This window comes from Gallus gallus, chromosome 2 (assembly GCF_016699485.2).
Source record: "Gallus gallus isolate bGalGal1 chromosome 2, bGalGal1.mat.broiler.GRCg7b, whole genome shotgun sequence".
NCBI classification, from domain to species: Eukaryota; Metazoa; Chordata; class Aves; order Galliformes; family Phasianidae; genus Gallus; species Gallus gallus.
The window spans coordinates 62,754,087-62,767,254 of NC_052533.1; the positions used below are offsets into that span (position 1 = coordinate 62,754,087).

Consider the following 13,168-nt stretch of genomic DNA (forward strand, 5'->3'; position numbering starts at 1 on the left):
GAAGGGCAGCATGGATGTACGGCCTCTTCTTGACTTCTTGTTCCATTCAGACCCTGCAAACAGCTCCTGAAGAGCCTGATTTCAGCACTACCTTTGTTGGGCTGGGGATTGAAGAAGGGACTTCACAAGAGGTTAAGAGGAGGTATGAACCTACTCTCATCATCTCTCATGCTCTATTGAATATTCTTTGCTTTGTAATTGATAGGAATTTTGTCACTGAAGACACCTAACCTCACTTTCCCACTTTGTTGATTTAGACAAGGTCTTGTCCCATCTCCGTGCTGATGATGAGGTGCACAGGAAGCCTCCATCCCTCCCTGCATGGGAAAGAAACCTTGGTCCTCAGCAATCCCTCTATCCCTTACCTTCACTTCTTTAAAGTAATTCAGGTTCTCGACTTCTTACTCATTTGCAACAATGGAAAGGAGCGTCCTGAAGCACCAAAGTACATTTTGTTGCCCATGACTATTGCCCAGATTGGTGCTGGGCTGCACAGAGCTAGGCAGCCTGTAGCCATCCCTCTGCTAAAGCCCACAGTGTGACTTTGCAGAAGTATACGATGCAAAACTTTTAGCACTGAAGCAATGTTCTCAGGAATTAGCATTGCCAAATAAAGAATCACATGGAAATGATTTTATGGGGTAGCTACACCGAACGCGGTATCTAAAGGAGACCGCAGAAGTCTGCACACGAGCTGCCTTATTCAAGGCGCACTCGGCCTGAATATCTGTGAGATCCTGTCAAAAAACAAGGTTTGCCAAGCTGAAAGGAAATGACTAAAACCGGAAGAAAAACATTTGCGGTTTCTCTCTTTTACAAGAAAGAGGGGAGACCGAGTACAAGCATACTCTTACAACCAACTCTTGCCCAACAAACCACTGGGAGGACACAGCCTTCTCAGGCTACGGACTCAAGGAGCGAGGTGGGAAGGGTCTGCAGAGGGATTCTGGAGCACCCCCGGCCAGGTAAGTGACCCCAGCTGCTCCCCTTGCTTTGAGAGGCAATACCACCTGGCCCGAGCTCAGCTGGGTCCCTCTGGGCTTAGCTGAGCACCAGCACGGTGTGTTAGGAGCAACCCTGCAAACTCTGTGAAGGCTGCATTATTCACCATTTTACTGCCACAGACTATTTCACTGGAGGAGTATCTTCTGACAACTGACTGTTGCGATTTACCTCTTCCCACTCTTCTGCTACTGTTAAGTTCTTTACAAAGACTTGTTTTGCTTGCAATCATTTCCAAAGGTGAACCAGGAAGTTGGCTGGCAGCAGTGGGTTTATTTGCAGAGTTGTTTGAGTGCCCAAAGCCCATCCACCTGCCACGCGCTGAGAGGAAACACTATAAACCATTCTGGAGAAGGCCATCCTTACTCCAAGGAAGCTATATGTTACCAAACAGATCACCAGCATTTAATTATCTCATCTGTTGTATTTATCAGACAGGAAGTTTCTCATTTCCTTCTTACTGCTGAATATACAGTAGAGCCTGGTTCAGGCAGTTGTGGATACATCAAGACATAGTGGCAGTTCTCTAAACAGAGCTTCAGCGTGTGAGAAAGCTCAAAGATCATTTTAAAATGGAGTCTTAAAGACAGAAGAGATTATTCTTTGCAAGGGTTGGACATAGGCCTGCTTCAGCACTCCTGTTTACTCCTAGGCTTTCTAGCCTAGAGATTTTCATGTGGTTGAATGTTAATCATGATTTTGTGTGCATGTGTGCTTAATTTACATGATTCGTAATGACTGTGGGACATTATTCACTTTTCATCAATTCACACTGATCACTACTTTGCTAGTCTGTGGTGTTGGGCAAGGTGTTTTCTGACGCTGCTGGGATTTAAGAAGCAGGAAAAAAATGGGCTGAAGAGCATTTGCGAGCATTATTTGAATAACGACTGCAAAGCTGTGTCAGCGGTGCACAGCTCTTTCTTTCACTTTCCGCAGATGTTCACTGCTGATCTGTGATTGCACACAAACACTCAGGAAATATGACATGGCCACCTGCACCACCCAGCCGGCCCCTGAGAAACACCAGTCAGGGTGATGGGATATGACAGTAGGATATGCCTTGGGTAACACTGTGTACTGTAAGCAGAAAATGAGTCATTCTGTCCGCTTTCACCTTATTTGAAGGAATCATTTCCTCAGTAAAAAAAAAAAACTATACTCAGATAAAATGCTCATAGACTGTATTCAGCTAAGCAACACCCCATGAATTACTAAAGAAAGCCCATTCCTTTTACTGTCCTGTGGGGGTTCCCTTATACTTCTCTTTTTACAACATGTCCCTATACAGTCAGGAGGAAAAGAGAAGGGCGGAAACACTTGCACAGTGGTCAAGCTTCAAAAAAGCAACCCTCAGCAACCTCACTGTAGGTTGCTGAAGTCTGTATCAACCATTCCTCTCTAAACTAGGAAATAACAGAAAGATAGAAAATTCAGCTTATGATGCCAAGGCTTCCTCTGGAGCAACATTTTTTCACACAGAGGGTAGTGACACACTGGAACAGGTTGCCCAAGGAGGCTGTGGATGCCCCATCCCTGGAGGCATTCAAGGCCAGGCTGGATGTGGCTCTGGGCAGCCTGGTCTGCTGGTTGGCAACACTACACATAGCAGGGGGTTGAAACAAGATGGTCATTGTGGTCCTTTTCAAGCCAGGCCATTCTATGAACATTGCTTCACAGGGTCCGTTAAAGCTACATGTGTTGTTAAGAGCATCATATAAACAGAAGCCCAAGCTTGATCAAGGGGGAGTTGTGCTGAGGCTAAATGTCTGGAATATGGTTTTTTTTGGTCTGCTTCTACGGAAAACAAAGCAAGGCAGATAATAACAGCTTGTGCTTCATCAGACAAGCCATGCTGCCTGTGATAAACAGCTTTGCCTCTCTCTCTGAGCCAGGTGCTGTTGTGGCTTATAGGGCTTGCCTGCTTCTGATACTGGAGATGAATGAATGGGCAGGGACCAAGCTTGGAAGGTTGGTGAAACTCAGCAGCTTGCAGCAGGAGCATTCAAAATTCAAGCCTGGAACAGGAGGGGAGAGGACTGTAAATAGGGAAGGGGGAATCTGGTATTTCCAGAGGGAAGGGGGATGAGGAAGAGTGAAGTAATTTGGGGAAGGTGCTTCACCCTCCTAACAGTCCCCATCAGCTCCTTCTGCCAGTCATTCTAATCAACCCCAAAGCAAGTTTTCTTCCTACCACAACTTTGTGCAGTCCGATCTATGTGGTATCCCGCCGAGAAGCGCAAACCTGAAGGGCCTATTGCTGAAAATGCATCTGATGGCTGTGCCCTAACACCTCCCAGAGCACTAAAATATCTAGTCTACCTTCTGCTAAATCCAAACCTGGGGGTTTTATCTGCACCCGGGTAGAGCTTGTCCCAAGTAATCAAGGTGGGCTAATTGATAACAACAGCTAATATTCCATATCTACTCAAAATATCTTTGGTTGTAGGTTATAGTGTTTCGTTGTTGTTTTGTGTGTGTTTAGATGTTGTTTTTAACAATATCATTTTTGCTAGCTTTCTTACACCTGTATTTGCTATTTTAGAACAAACTACTTTCTGAGCTCTCTACCATACAAGTTTAGTGGCAGTCATTTTTACCAGAAACAGCATATTTTAAGCAAATATCAGCATTTCAAAGAAATTTTAAATTTGTACTTTCAAGAATTGAAATTGGAAACTATTGTTCTTGCTACTCAGCGGAAAACTATTTGAATGAATCAAACACTAACCAAAGAGTGTATCATGAATACCAAATACTTAAAACATTCTCAACAGCATCTGGGGAACAAACTGGAAAGCAGAGACTATTCTTTGTCTGTCAGTGGCATAACAAGGACTTCATATGCCATTTTTGGGTTTGAAGCATGTGGTAAGCTTCTCGGACCCTCTGACAACCTACCTAAGGCCAGGCCAACAATTCTCCCCTCTCAGCAGTAAAAAAAAAAAAAAAATCTTCAATTTATCTTCACAATCCCTTTGATTAAAACACAGTGATTGTGTCTACACAGCGCTTGAGAGCAGATCAGAAAAGAAGCTGTAAGCAGAGCGTGCTCTGTAATTGATCCACCCAGTATTCCTGTCGGAAAGACTCTTGAGATAGAGCACAGACCCTGGGATAACAAGGAAGACACAGGTGACACACTCATCACAGCTCAGCTGTGACACCATCTCCTTCAGCACCTCAGCAGATGCTTAGATGAAATCCAGCTGCTAGTAAGTTTTGCTGGGGAAAAATCAGATGAATATCTGCCTTATTCCCTCCAACCACTGATTGAGATCCTTCTGTCCAGTGCCTGAGCTGTAGGGGGGGGAGGGGACGGGGGGGACAGACGAACTGCCCAGTTGGGCATTTCAACAAGTGCATAGAAAGCCTAATCTTGCTTTCTAGACCTCACTTGGAAATGACTGCAATACCCACGTGCTCAGCTAGGACAGTGAAAATTCCAGAGGATTTTGTGGTCTTTATGAATGCTTAAACCAGAGCTGGTCCGTGCTCTTTTCCCCTTCTCCATGGTAGTTTTCTTCCTCTTATCATTTGCTACTAGGAAAGAACTGAAGGTCTCTTCTAGAAAATGACAAGTAATATTAAGAACAAAAATAGCTGACGAGAGGATATTTTTTCATGTGATCACGAAGATCATTAGAGAAGGGGAAAGGGATCTTATTTTACAAAATCATCCAAATAGCAAAAAAATGACCTCAGTTGCTCTGGTTCTTAAGTTGAGAGAGGCTGCCTTGTCTGGCCTGACTGCTTGTGATGCATCAGCATGTCATTTCTTCACCAGTTTCACATCACGTCTTGAGACATAACTGTGACAGTGAAGAATTTGCTCATAGGGGAGGACGTGGCCACAAAGCATCCTCCTCTCTGTACCTCCCTTTACCCCTCAGCCACTGTAACTTCTTCATCACAGAGCCTTCCTGTGCTCTCACAGACATTAATGGCCTTAGGATAAAAGTCCCAGAGTAAAATGGCGGGAAAAGCTCTTGACTGGAAATGTACATTTTTTGACAGCAAACAACTGCAATGAAACCATTCTAAGCAATCTGATTTGAGTAACTGGCCACCATGTAGCAGAATGGGATCGACAAGTACAGAAAGAGCCTTGGCTGCTCTTTGTCGTAGACATGAATCCGAAATGCAGCTAAAAGGAAACAATGGCTTGTTCCACAAATGCCATCTGAGCAGCTGAACTCTTATTTACCAAAACAGATCTCTGAGTGACTCAACACAGGACACCCCAGTAGAATTTTGTTCTGTCCCATATTCCCCTGGCATATATTTCTAATAGTAAGTCACGACTGTGTAACTACAGTGCTGATTATTTCTGCTCAGCTTTCTGATTAAAACTGGCAAGAACAAGATTTTCTAAGCTGCAACAACAACAACAACAAACATTGAAGAAAAAGGAAAGAAAATACCTAAGCAGATTTTCCACCACAATAATCGGTGCATAATTTACTTAGTTCGAGTATTGGATGGGCAGTCTCACAAAAAAACCACACCATTAATGTCGTGCTGAACTACTCCTTTGAGCATAAATACTCAGAATAAGAAGCATCTCTGGGGATGTACTATCCCATATACATATCCTAGGAGTTTCTATGCTTCAGGAAACCCCTCTGAAAATCTTCCCCTTCCTCCGGGATTAAGAGTTTGCTGTTGATAGATATAACTAGCAAATAATGCTGTTCCGGCACTAATTAAACAGCTAAATAAAGGTGCCATGGAGCTATGACTCCTGTCTCAGCACCTCTTCACTCAAAGAGAGGAAGAGGAAGGTTTCATTCTCCCTTACTCCCCCATGCAGGTGAGCATCTCACCTTGCAGCCTAGGGATGTGGTTGCCCCAGCAGAGAGGAGGGAAGGGCTCTTTTTTTTTTTTTTTTTTTTTTTTTTTTTTTTTTTACTCTAGCAACAGAGACATTCTTCAGTTTATTTTATGGCTAGAGATGACATAGCTGTCTAGAAGCACTCTTGTGAAGAGCCAGCATGGGGGTGGAGATCTACAGCTCTGCCCCTCTATTTGATGTGGTCTTTGTAAAGGTCACCCACTGGGACCCAACGTTGATCTAACTATTTTTATAAAAACAGCAGTGATCCCAATGAAGATTTATATAACACATTTGTGCTATAGCTTTTGGTTCCTTTTTCTGAAATTACTTAAAGCAATATAATAACTTTCACAGGCATATCGTAGGAGACTGCCAACATTTCAAACATTTCCTTGATGTAGGATGATCACAATTGAAAGGAATGTGAATTTTATCCAGCCGTCGGTAAGATTTTGTTTTCCTTAATCCCTGAGACTAAATCATTGAACAGTTTTAACCTCCAAACTAAATCTTAATTGAGACTTGCTGTCATTTAGGTTACCGCACAACTCTTCTACCCAAAACACTGAGGCGCCTTTGAGGAAGAGCTGGGGCAGGGGCTGGCTCTTGAAATGGGAGCCTGGAGAACTTTTTGCTGCTATGAGCTGATTGTGCAAGAGAGCTTTTCAATATGCAGGAGAATGTGATTGAAGATTCTGTTCTGTATTGAAGTTTCTTTGTTTGAAGTGCTCTCTTAGTCAAACCTGTGACTAGTGCAGCCCAGCCAGGACCCCCACAGGCTAGATATAAAACTGATAGCTTGTGTCCCAGGATGCCGTCAGTTTGCTTTGTACTGCACACACATTGGTAATTTTTACTCCCAGTCTGAGAATTCAGCTCATCTCTTGAGAACCACACAAAACAAAAACCCAAAGCCCTTACCTCCAGCAAAAGTCAGATTAGGGTTGATTACCCTCCACCCACAGCTGGGTTTCATCTAGAAGTCTGCAGAGGTATCTCACTGAAATTAGTAGTCAAAATCAGTAGCAATGAAGTGGTGAAGGAAGTAAGGAGTATTTTAGTACTGTTTCTACTGAAAGAAATTCCAAACACTCTAGCAGCTAAAGAGCAACATTTTCTCCATTGACATAGGTCAGTCTCCTTTTCAACGGGAGTGTTTTTTGCCCCACTGCCAAGACCACTCACAGATGCAAGGTGATGGGAATGGAAGTATCAAGCCCAACTCCCCAACAACCATGAATCCATATTAATGGAGAGCAAATGTCCTGCCAAAAGCAAGACTGATGAAAAAGAGAGACAACTGTCTGCTCACCACCTCCCTCAGCCCCCAGTGTCTCCAAGGTATTTTTCAGGAAACATGAGGGATGATCTGGACGACTGTTTAATTTGGAGAAAATCCTAGAAGGATTCTATGTTCCCCATGGCTAGTTGGAGGGAGAAGCACTTACCTGGTAATATCCAAACTTAACCCGAGCTGAGATTTTAGCCTCAAGCCTTGATTAAAGACTAGTAATTAAGACTAACTATTCTGAAATAGGTAGGAAAGAGATTAAGTGAAGGAATCTCTTGAGATACTTGTCTCTCCCTTTCTGGAGGGATTGTGGATTGCCAGCCTGGGTCTGGAGGCCTGATTTTCTGGCAGCTAAAATTAGGCAAGAGGTGTCTGAGTTTCTGCACCAGAGCTTCTCCCTTTCGAACAGGGAGTACAATTCATTTCTGCTTTGCAAGGGAGTCACAAGGCTGAATACAACAGCAGCAGCAGGTTGTTCATATGCTGCACTCCTGAGTGCCAAAAAGAGAAGAAAAGCCTGCATATAACAAGCCTGAGCACCTCAGCGCTTCACAGCTTTCATGCCAAAAAGAGAAGATCAGCATCTCCCAAAATATAATTAACTGTTCTTTTTATTTGAGCTGTTAAAGTTTCCACATCAGACTCCTTATTCTTTTTTTCCAGGATTCAGCTAAATAAATCCCAGTGAGGGTTATGTTTTAGGAAAATATTCCCAATAAATACCAATGAACTTTTGATCTCTGAAGTTATTCTAAACTCGTGGCTTAATGATAACTAATAATAATAATGACTGTTAACTCTCACAACTCCCAGCCCCTACAATACTTTTTGCCAAAATCATATCAATCATACAGCACAGGTGGGGGACCAACTGACTGCTGCAAGGGACCTGGGAGCCCTGAAAGAGCCAGCAGTGCCTGTTGGCCACAATGAAAGCCAACAGAGCACTGCACCAAAAGGAGCACAGCCAGCAGATACAGAGAAGTGATTATTCTCATCTGCTCTGGGCTTGTCAAAGCATAACTAGACACTGTATCCAGTTTTGAGCCCCCTAGTGCAAGGAAAGACACCAACTACATTGAATGAGTTCAGCAGAGGGCCACCACTGTGCTGGAGCATTTGGCCTGGGAAGAGAGGCTGAGGAACCAGGTCTCATCCAGCCTAGAGAAGAGATGGCTTCTAGGGGGCCTATCAGGAGCCCACTGGTACCTGCAAGGATGTGGTTCAGAAGACTGAGCCAGGCTTTCCACAGACATGCATAGTAGGAGGATGAGACACAAAGGCTGTGTGCTGCAATAGAAGATGTTCTGACATCATGTGAGAAAGGTCATCTTCCCTGTATGGACAGCCAAGCAGCCAGTGGAGCAAGTAGCACCAACAGGTCATGCAGTCTTTACCCTTGAAGACTTAAAAGATCAACTGGACAAAGCTCTCAGTGACCTGTTCTTATCCCTGCTTTGAGCAGTTTGGCTAGGAGCAGCTGGGTGAGCTCAAGAGGTCCCTTCCTACCTCAATCATTCTGTAAACCTTGTACTATAAACTGTAATTTGTCATGAAAGTCACAGAAACATTGGCAGACATCACTGTACAGTTGGCAAGAACATGGAGTTGGTAAATTATGCATCTCCACTAACATCATATTCACCTAGTTCAAGATCTTATGAAGCAAGAACTCAAAGGTTATCATCACAGTTGTGTGAGTAGTCAGGACTAAATGCTGATCTACCAAGATCTGGTCAGGAGCCAGGTGAAGTAAGTGGAAAGTCTGAGGGTACATATCAGCTGACTTGGGATGTAGATATCCAAACCTGAACTCATTATTGGCAACTGATTGACCGCCCACCAAGAGAAGTCTGTCCACATATTTAGACAGAAATCTAAAATAGTTCTGACTGAGTGCCAAACACATTTACTCTCCTGACTACAAAGGGAGTCTGTCTGACTGCTCTGGATACAGCCATGTATAGTGCTGACCTTTCAAGTGAGATGAGATAGATCCTACCCCTACTGACTTCAGCTGGGGGATGGATTATGCTTGGAGCCAGTTGTGGTCAGCGTAGTCAGACTCAGAAATAAAGCATACAAACTCCACACAGAAATGCACTTCTGGTGCAGTTTTCCATTTAGAGTTCTATTCCCATAGTTCTGTAATCTTCATTATTTACCAGCAGAAATTCTTTCTTGTCTTGGGTACTACAGGCTTGAGGGCTACAGGAAGAAACTGAGTGAAATTTCATAGTGGAAAGCATGATTTTCTCATGAAAAGGAAAATACCTGACTCTACTAGCAGACCTTACAAGTAATGCATGTACTGTGAGATAGAATAGCTTTTCAGTGATCCCAGGCCTACATACACTGTGGCTGAGCAGTATAAGCTTGTACTCATGCACCACAGAAATGGGAAAAACCTTCCTCATTACTGCAGGAAAGGCTTCCAGCACAGGTAAAGAAATGTGTGCCTGGCACTGACCTTGGGACATTGTCCATGCAGGAGGTGCTCCTGCACAGAGCAGACGGAGATGGGCAGCAGGCAGGGAGCCTGCTCTCACTGAAGATGCTGGGGTTAACTCTGTAGCTTCACAGTCCATTTCTGCTGGCAAGAGAATGAGGCCACATGAAGGGAATCGAGATGCTGATCCATGTTAAAAATAGCCACGTGGGAGGCTGGACAGAGAGCAGCACAGCAGCTGGCTGCTCCCAGCAGGCGATGCCCAGAAAGCAGGAGGAAGGGTGAGACTGCTCTTCTCAGCACCACAGTGGCCAGGACTCTGCTGCAGTGCAATCCCTGAGCTGAGCCTGTGCCAGGGAGGATCTTGGTGACCCCGCATACACCCTTGTTGGGGAACCATCATATAGAAGAGAGCGACAGACTTCGAATGACAGACAGCATTGCTCCCACGCCCTGAAAACGGGTGTAGCCCGGGCTGTAGTGTGCTGAGGCTGGAATTTAGAATAAGCTTTCATTTCCTCTTCTTTCAGTCTTCAGCATTTTTTGCCTCCAAAAATAAAACAATTGGTGTTAAACCACCTTCAGTGTTTCTTGCAAAACGGCTTCTCTCTCATCGCCTTAGTGATCGAGGTGTAGTAGTACAGAGATTTAAGTGATAAGCAGGTCTTGGAAAGAAACATTAGCTTTCATGAGGAAAAGTGAAATAACAGACGGCTTTTTGAGTACATAGGTCTGAAGAAATGCTGGATGCCCAACTCCTGCCTGTATCCTCACTGTGAATATGCCAACATACTGGCTATTGTTGACTGCCCCAATCAACACTCATTTTGGTGCTGTTTAAAGATCTTACCTCCCTCTGTCCATGCTTCTACTCCTTTTACTTTGTTTTATAGTGGCTGATCTCTCAATCCCTGAGCCATGCCACTTGCCTTGGTCACATGAAGAGTCAGTGTTGGCTTATGAGTGGGGGCAAGCAGAGTGCTGAATTCCCCAGCTGACCCAAACAAGTCAGCTCTGGAGTTTCCTCTGTGAGGAGCTGATACGGTGGTTGGGAATGGCAAGACAAGCAGTTTTGACGAAACAAGCTTTTATCAATAGGTCCCATGAAGTAGATCAAGCATATGGACAATCATAGAATCACCAAGGTTGGAAAAGACCTCCAAGGCCATCTAGTCCAACCGTCCACCTACCACCGATATTTCCACACAAAACCATGCCTTAGACAACTTCTAAATGTTAATGTAATGGCTATGATGAACAATGCACGACCCCAGCCCCTAAACTTTCTCTACACTTTGGCTAGCACAGCTGCGAAGACAAATGCATGAAAAAAAATGACCCCATCAAAAGTTTGATCCTAGCATAGGCACAATCATACTAACATCAGAAGTCCTCCTACAGGTAAAATGTATTCAATTTAGAAAATGCACATCCATTTTTTGCTCAGATAAAGTCAAGCTTCTTCCAGCCTCCCAAGTAGTCACTACTAACATGAGATGTCTTATACTCTACCTGTGAGAGAAAAGCTTGGTCTGTGTTGCTTTTGTTGGAAGTAATAGGAAGACCCTTCAAAAGGGATCAGGAGGCTTTTTGAGTGTATTAGTGCTGCTGGTACTCGTTTCTGGCCTGTGATGCCTTAGCAGGGTTTATTCAGGTACAAGTCACTCACAAACAGGACAGATATTTACACAGATTACGTCGTTATACTTCTCATGTGCCTCATAAATTGCCCACACTGATCTCAGTGGTGAGTGGGGCAGGCCATTTATGAAAAAGTCAGTTGTCTCTATGTTGATTAACAACCCTCTACTCCTCTCTTTCAGCTTCTATCTCTCTATCAGAGAGGTCAGTGACCCTCGACTCTCACTCCTACTCTATCCCTACCACACAGCACATTCTTCAAAATGCAATTGCTTCATTTAAAACATATTGTAAAGATAGGCGTGCCTGCTATCACACTTCTTCCAGCCCACAGGATATTTCACTAAGTCAGCAAAGAATAGATTTTCAGGCTGTAAATACTGCCTAACATACAGATGCCAACTCTTGCATCCCAATGCTGTCAGACAACTAATGATTGAGTTGCTAACACATTCAAGTAGGAAGAAAACTTTGGACTGGAGATGATTTTTGCTTTGCATGCATATAAGCCAGTACTCTCAGTCACTGACCAACTGTCACTGGCCCAAAACTAGGATTCACAACCCACTGTGGATCAAGAAGTTTCTTCTGATCCAGACCACCCTACGCATACATGTACAGCATCTTGGCTACTTCTCAGTCTTTATCAGAACTTCTCTTCCTCACAGAGTAGCAGAAAGGGAACCAAGAGTTTCCCTTTCTATCTTTCTTCAATGACTGCAATATACTTATTGCTATATTATCGCCTACAAAATGTCTACCTAGGCAGAATTTTCATCTCATGCTTTGTTCTGATTTTTTTTTTTAATTTGGCAGCTATTATGTTATACTAGATTTATATTCTGATGACATGCCAGATTTGAAAATCAATTGTAAATTGACATCAATATTCAGTGTGTCATAAACCCATGCAAGAGACACATTGTTAATTCCCTCCGTATTAAGAACTTCGTTCTTTCACCATCATCTTGAAAGACTGTCTTCAGATCAACAGCCACAGTGAAAGAGCTTCAGGACTTATTAGATCCTGAAAGGCTCCAAGACAGCAAGAGGACTAAGCTAAACACGGTATACCAGGCAGCTTGCTCTAGTTAGCAGAAGCATGTCCAAGGACCTTTGTCCTTGGTTTGCAAGCTTAAAGATGACTCTTGCTGCCTGCTCTGCCATCCCTACCTGCAGTGTTCAGATCAAAGTTCACTGCGCTGCTGCCTGTAACACTTGGATTGTTTCCAGACATTTACCATCTTTACTCAGAATTGTTAAACCACAGTATTTCATCATAACACATGTGCCTCACACAGATTTGCTTACCAGTATCCTATCTTTTTCTAAAGCACTCAGTTCTTGCTGCTTACAGACCTTACCTGACAGACAAACCCGACATCCCAAAGGAAGTGGTTGGCTGCTGACGCTGAAAACAGAAGATATTTTTAGTTGCCTGTTTTCTAATCTGAACCTGCCCACCCTCAGCATCTAACCATTAATTAATTATTAGATACCCCTTCGCTTTTCGGTACTGGTGGAAGAATATCAAACCTCATCTTTCATGAGCTAAACAGACTTAGCTTCTTCTGCCTCTCTTTAGACAGCGTGGTTCAACCTATGCTCATGCTGCTAAGCCACTCTGTTCTCTGCCCATCTGTCAATATCCCTTTAAAATGTGTAAACACCAAAAGCGGACTTGGTATTTCAATAATAGTCTCATTAATGTGGTACACACGGAAATATCACCTCCTTGACCTTTACTCAGCAAGACAGTAGCATTTGCTTTCAGGTGTACTGTATCACAAAGGGAGCGCGTGTTTAGCTGACTACCCATCATAACAACCAGCCTGGCTAAGTCACTGGTTTGCAAAACACTGTCTATATAGCATTGCTTAAAGCACACTTTTAGTCTGCAAGTACCTTGAATTTGACTGGCAATTTAAATACACATTGTTTCTATGAG

General features: G+C 43.6%; 1 protein-coding gene across 2 annotated transcripts in view; it reads left to right on the forward strand.

The window, feature by feature from the left end:
* The first annotated feature begins 815 nt into the window (after positions 1-815).
* NEDD9 (neural precursor cell expressed, developmentally down-regulated 9) overlaps positions 816-13,168 on the forward strand; it is a 94,425-nt gene continuing 82,072 nt past the window's right edge. The window contains exons 1-2 of one of the 2 annotated variants that reach the window (XM_046930959.1): positions 816-965; positions 6,194-6,283. The gene's annotated coding sequence lies outside the window, so the exon portion shown is untranslated. The remainder of the gene's footprint in view (positions 966-6,193; positions 6,284-13,168) is intronic. The other variant, XM_004939656.5, reaches the window with a different exon arrangement.